At 47.7% G+C, this 6,137-nt stretch overlaps 1 protein-coding gene across 1 annotated transcript in view; it reads right to left on the reverse strand.

Annotated features, from left to right (window-relative positions):
* Positions 1 to 5,480, reverse strand: part of LOC132591201 (oocyte zinc finger protein XlCOF6-like) — a 19,357-nt gene extending 13,877 nt beyond the window's left edge. Inside the window, exon 1 of the mRNA XM_060268533.1 lies at positions 3,021 to 5,480. The gene's annotated coding sequence lies outside the window, so the exon portion shown is untranslated. The remainder of the gene's footprint in view (positions 1 to 3,020) is intronic.
* Positions 5,481 to 6,137: the final 657 nt, after the last annotated feature.

A 6,137-nucleotide genomic window follows, 5' to 3' on the forward strand; every position in this document is an offset into this window, starting at 1 on the left:
GTCATCTAGACCAACCCCCTGCAAGGCAGGAATCTCAGCTAAAGCATCCAGGACAGATGGCCCCCCAACCTCTGCTCATTTAACTAGGCCTTTGGTTGATTTGATTGACATCCTGTGCCCTTGTAAAATGTTTTTTTTTCGGGGGGGGGGGTTGGGTTGTTGTTTTTATTTTGCTTGTGTATTTTGTGGTTTTATATTTTGATTTTATTCTGTGAACCGCTCTGAGACCTCCAGGTATAGGCCGGTATATAAATTCAATAATTAATAATAATAATAATAATAATAATAATAAAATAGAGTTATCTTTTTTTGTTGCTGCTTCACCCTGTGGACTCATGTTAAGCCAGTGGTCCACCAAGACCCCTAGATCCTTTTCACATGTCCTGCTAGTAAGCCAGGTGTCCCCCATCCTCTCTTTGTGCAGGTGGTTCTTCCTGCCTAAGTGCAGGGCCTGACATTTCTCTCTGTTGAAATTCATTTTGTTATGCAAGGAGGTGCCCCAGCAGAGCTGCTATTCCTGTTACAGGAAATATCAGGGGAAAACTAACAGCGCAAGTTGCACCCAAATTCTCAGTCTTCATTTTCCCAAGCGGTGGATCTATGGCTGGGCAGGATCTGTCCCGCCTCAGACTGCAGGGGAGGCAGCTCACAGGATGGACTGCTCTCCAGTGCACGCCTTTTCCCAAGGGAGGAGGGTCCTGCCTGACTTGGTTTGCTTCCCCAAGTGGTGGAACCAATGTGTCCCAGAAAACAGGGTCTTCTTTGCAGGCTGAAGTGGTGCAGTCCAGATCCAGGCTAAACCCCTGGGGGTGTGGAGGCCTCACTTGTGAATGATGGGTTCAACCGTTCCTGGAAAGAGCCCTGAGAAGTGGCCACACCAGGTCCATGTGCCCCTATGACGTTCAAAGGAAGCTTCCTGTCGGCCTCCAGGCAGCTTGTGGATTTGTAGAAAGTTTACCCTTAAGTTTGGGACCTGCCAAACGCACACTATAGACATCCATAGGGCAAGATGTGCAACTAGGAGGCGAGTCCTTCCTGGTTATGCCGCTAAACAGCCCATTTATTTCTGATGCCCCCAGAGATAATGTTTATCTGAACACTTCCTCCTTGACATAGCCAGGAATGAGGAGGTATTGCAACACAATCTATCATATACAGTATAAAAATGGTGAAGGTGCATGTGTGTTATTCCCCACTTTTCTCCCACAAGCACTTACCCAATCGCCCTGAAATTTGGCCACAACTTCAGAGTCACATGAGAGCAGGTAAACATGCACTTACACTGACCAGCTGACACACCTAACACAGGTAAAAACCTGGATTTGTGGTTAAAAAATTGCCCCCTCCAGTGGACATCCAACAAACAACATCCAACATAGTGGCAAAATCCTGCCCACTCCCCATCCACCCCACCAAACAACATCCAACCTACTGGCAAGATAACGGCCACTCTCCATTCACCCCACCACCCCGGGAAACAGACCAGACCTCTGCCAGAGACCAGCCCATCCCAACAGTACCCCGATCCCCAAGGATACCCTCCCGCCATGGAGGTAACTACCCCAGAGACTCCCTATGGCGTTTCACCTCTAGGGGACCAGCAAGAGTTAAGTTGTAAGGGAGGTGAATAGCCAATAGGAGCTCTCCAGGCAGAAGTAGGGGGATCTACGGAGAAGCAGGCAGGGATGAGAGGAGTGGAGTTGATGAGAGAGGTGGAGAGGATTTGAGATAGAGAGGGTTAGAGAAGCTAGTGAGGTGAGCTGTTGTGCTGAATCTGAGAGAGAATTAATAAGGGAACTACAGTCAGGGAGGAAAGTGGGGAACTAATACTAAAAGTTAAGTTTAAGCAAAAGTACCTGAGAAACCGTGAAGCATTTATATGCTTGTAAGATCATCACCTAAATAAACTTAATTGTTTGGTTCACCTTATACCTGACTGGATTCCAATATATGTGTACCAGTACACAGACTTACTGGTTGGTGGCAGCAAAGAAGAATAGAGGTGAGGGAGGTACTGGGTCAAAAGATCATGAAACGTCTGGGGGCCCTTTGCCGGTGTAACTCATCACCCCCCCCACTCCCAATAGATCCCCCCCCATAGGTCTCGGCCTTCAGATTCCTACCCGATCCACAATCCACACCCTCCGCTCATCTCGCCTGATTCATGATCCCTGCCCTCCGAGGTTAAGGCCCCTACACAATCGAGCCCTCCCCATCAATCGCCCACCCCCATCAATCGCCCACCCCCCAGCTCACCACCTAAACCACAGTGGGGCCTACAGAGGAGTCTGAAGGGGGACTCTGAGGGCCCATTTAAGAGACTCAGCCAAAGTGGGGCCTACAGGGGGGTCTGAAGGGGGACTCTGAGGGCCCATTTAAGGTGCTCAGGAACCTTTCTTGATTGTCATTGTCTGAAGCAAAGAGGCCCACCCATGTCCATCTGAAGTGCAGGAGGAGCTGGACCAACCCCTGGTTATGAGCTTCTTCATTTGGGACCATCAAGTTGACAAAAGGGGACTGTTTTTTATCATGAAGAACAAAGCCAGAACTGAGCTGGTGAGATAAGCAGTTAAAAAAGAGTCAATAGGAAAAAACGCAAGAAGGTACATCTATCAAAACAAACTTCAATTAAAATGCCCGCAGGAAGAATAATAATAAATCTTCATCAGGCCGCATGAGGTCATAGAATCATAGAGTTGGAAGAGACCACAAGGGCCATCGTCCAACCCCCTGCCAAGTAGGAAACACCATCAAAGCATTCCTGACAGATGGCTGTCAAGCCTCCACTTAAAGACCTCCAAAGAAGCAGACTCCACCACACTCCTTGGCAGCAAATTCCACTGCCGAACAGCTCTTACTCTCAGGAAGTTTTTCCTAATGTTTAGGTGGAATCTTCTTTCTTGTAGTTTGAATCCATTGCTCCATGTCCGCTTCTGTGGAGCTGCAGAAAACAACCTTTCACCCTCTTCTGTATGACATCCTTTTATATATTTGAACATGGCTATCATATCACCCCTTACCTTCTCTTCTCCAGGCTAAACATACGGCCTTTGACCATTTTGGTTGCCCTCCTCTGGACACATTCCAGCTTGTCAGTATCCTTCTTGTTTGTCAGTATCCTTCCAGCTTGTCAGTATCCTTTTTATTCATTTTCAAATAAATCAAAATACAAAAATACAAAACAGAAAAAATGAAACAATAAAGAAAAATTACAGGACATAGAAAATAAAAGGGGGAAAAATAATTTAAAATCTAGTTTATTAACATTGTAGACTTCCTCACATCTCCCTCAGTGAGTTCATTTTTATAACCAAACTAAGCAGTTTTCATTTATATCTTGAATCATTCTAATATATTTTTAGAAACCTTAAACAATTTCTCATTATATCTTATATCATTCAACATATTTTTTCCTTAACCTTGAACAATTTCGTAATACATCTTAACCTATACTTAAATCATTTCTAATTTCATATTCACCTGCAAATATCATTCCCAGATCAATTAACCTAATTCTAAAAAAACATAACAACTAATCCCTTTAACTTTTATTTCTCCCCAAAGCCCTTATTTCATTCCCAAAAATATCCATATAAACAGATACTATTTCATCTAATCACAAGTAAACATTTAAATCTAGTTCACACACCCCCCCTTTGGAATCAGTGTCTCCAGAAGACACAGCTAGCTCCTTAAATCATTCCAGATTCGAACCATCTTAATCAATCAGAGAAAATCATATATTGAAAGCTTTCACCCCACTCCCACTCTGACCCATTCCAACCACTGCTCTACCCTCTTCGTCCCCTGCTGTCTCCCCAATTCTTTAACTGTTGCACAATACCATCCAACTGTTGTTGTTGTGTTGTTTAGTCGTTTAGTCATGTCCGACCCTTTGTGACCCCATGAAGACCATCCAATTGTATTTCCACATTTCAACCCTCTTCCATAATTTGTTCCCCTCAAACTCTGTCCCCAGCATGCATCCTGCCCCCACCCTCTCACTGGACGGGCATCTTTCCATGCTGGTTCTTCTCTGAAGGTCTTTTGGTTCAAACATGGATCCTGTTCCCCCCCTCCCACTGGAGGAACAATGATCCATGCCTCTTCTTCTTCTTTAAGTATTTCATGATTCAAGTCTGATGGTATTTCAACTTTGTTCTCTTCATTCCCTGTTGGGATTGGTACTTTTCCATTGTGCTTACGCATCTTATCTCTAAAGTCCAAAAGTAATTCCAAAAATTGTTTTTCAAAGGAAAAGGAAATGGAAGAAAGCAAAATGGCTGTCCAACGAGGCCTTACAAATAGCGGGGGAGAGGAGGCAAGCAAAATGCAAGGGAAATAGGGAAAGATACAGGAAACTGAATGCAGATTTCCAAAAAATAGCAAGGAGAGACAAGAGGGTCTTCTTAAATGAGCAATGCAAAGAAATAGAGGAAAACAATAGAATGGGGAAAACCAGAGATCTGTTCAAGAAAATTGGAGATAGGAAAGGAACATGTCCTACAAAGATTACCATAATAAAGGACAAAAGTGGTAAGGACCTAACAGAAGCACAAGACATCAAGAAGAGGTGGCAACAATACACAGAGGAATTATACCAGAAAGATATGGAGGTCTCATACACCCCAGGTAGTGTGGTTGCTGACCTTGAGCCAGACATCTTGCAGAGTGAAGTCAAATGGGCCTTGGAAAGCACTGCTAATAACAAGGCCAGTGGAAGTGATGATATTCCAGCTGAACTATTTAAAAATTTAAAAGATGATGCTGTTAAGGTGCTACACCCAGTATGCCAGCAAGTTTGGAAAACTCAGCAGTGGCCAGAGGATTGAAGATCAGTCTACATCCCAATCCCAAAGAAGGGCAGTGCCAAAGAATGCTCCAACTACCGCACAATTGCGCTCATTTCACATGCTAGAAAGGTTATGCTTAAAATTCTGCAAGGCTTTCAAACACCAACAACCTGGAAGTGAATGCTTCCATTTTCAAACGCAATTTGTAAATAAAATTATAAAATTATCTATATATATAAAAATGTAGGCATTGCGCGCGCAGAGGTCACAGCCTTTCTCCGTAACTGCTGAACCAAATTGCATCAAATTAGGACAAAGTGTACCTTGCCCATCAGTGAGGGATCTGGCACATGGGTGTACCCAGCAAGGGGGTGCAGCTGCCCCCCTAGAAGACCAAACTGCGGGCCCGACTAGGGAAGCAAATACCCTGCGCAGGCGCCTCGCTTGTTGACACGGGAGGGGAGAGGGGGAGGAAACGCTGCTTGTGCACGCTGCTGGTGCCCGCCCTGCCTATATTTGCACCAATTCCCGCCCACTAAAGCCTTCGCGCCTCCCAATGGAAAGCCCTGCCGGGCGGCAACCTCTCCTTCCTAAGAGTTCTGCTGGGCTGGCAAGCGAAGGAGATGCGGGTCCCTGCAATGGTTGCAGCTGCTGCCGCGCTCTGCCTCCCGGTAGGCTGCACTGCGACCGTCGGCGCCGCGGGCTGGGAATCGCCCCCTTCCCCCCTCTGCACCCCCCTACCCCCCCTGAGTTAGGAGTTGCTACTGAGACTCCTCCTGGGCCGGGAGAGGAAGTGCACCGACAGGAGCCAGTTCAGCCTCGGCGGGCAGAAGCCCGCAAAGGAGGAGTGGGGGGTGGCGCCCGAAGGCGGTGGTCATGGCTGCTGCAAGGAAGCTGCATGGGGGCGTTTGCGCCGGATTGCCAGCGGCAGGAGTAGCCCAGCGGCAGTGACCCTTCCTCGCTGCCCCCCACCCCCGGCAATAGGAAAGGAGCTGCCTTGGGGGGCAGCACAGCTCTCCGCTTCCTCCTGCGTGCATTGCCCTCTCCGGGCATTGGCTGCTGTTTCCTTCTTTGCAATGCGCCCCCCCAGCCGCTCTCCCTTGCTGCCCCTGCTGAGAGAGGGGCGTTGAGGGCGGGGGAGCCGCCGCCAGGTCGCAGCTGGGGGCTCACTCACTTGCCTGCACTGCGCCACCCCACCTTTCCCATCTTTTGCTCCCTTGCGATGGGGAGGCGGCGGTGGCAGCTTCTTCTTCTTTGAGGGTCTCAGCTTGGCGGGGGGGGGTCCCCAGTATCCTCCCAGGCCACGGGGGGATGGCCCCCCAGGACTAGCAGACCTCTGAGCTC

This window comes from Zootoca vivipara, chromosome 2 (genome assembly GCF_963506605.1).
Source record: "Zootoca vivipara chromosome 2, rZooViv1.1, whole genome shotgun sequence".
In the NCBI taxonomy this organism is placed as follows: Eukaryota; Metazoa; Chordata; class Lepidosauria; order Squamata; family Lacertidae; genus Zootoca; species Zootoca vivipara.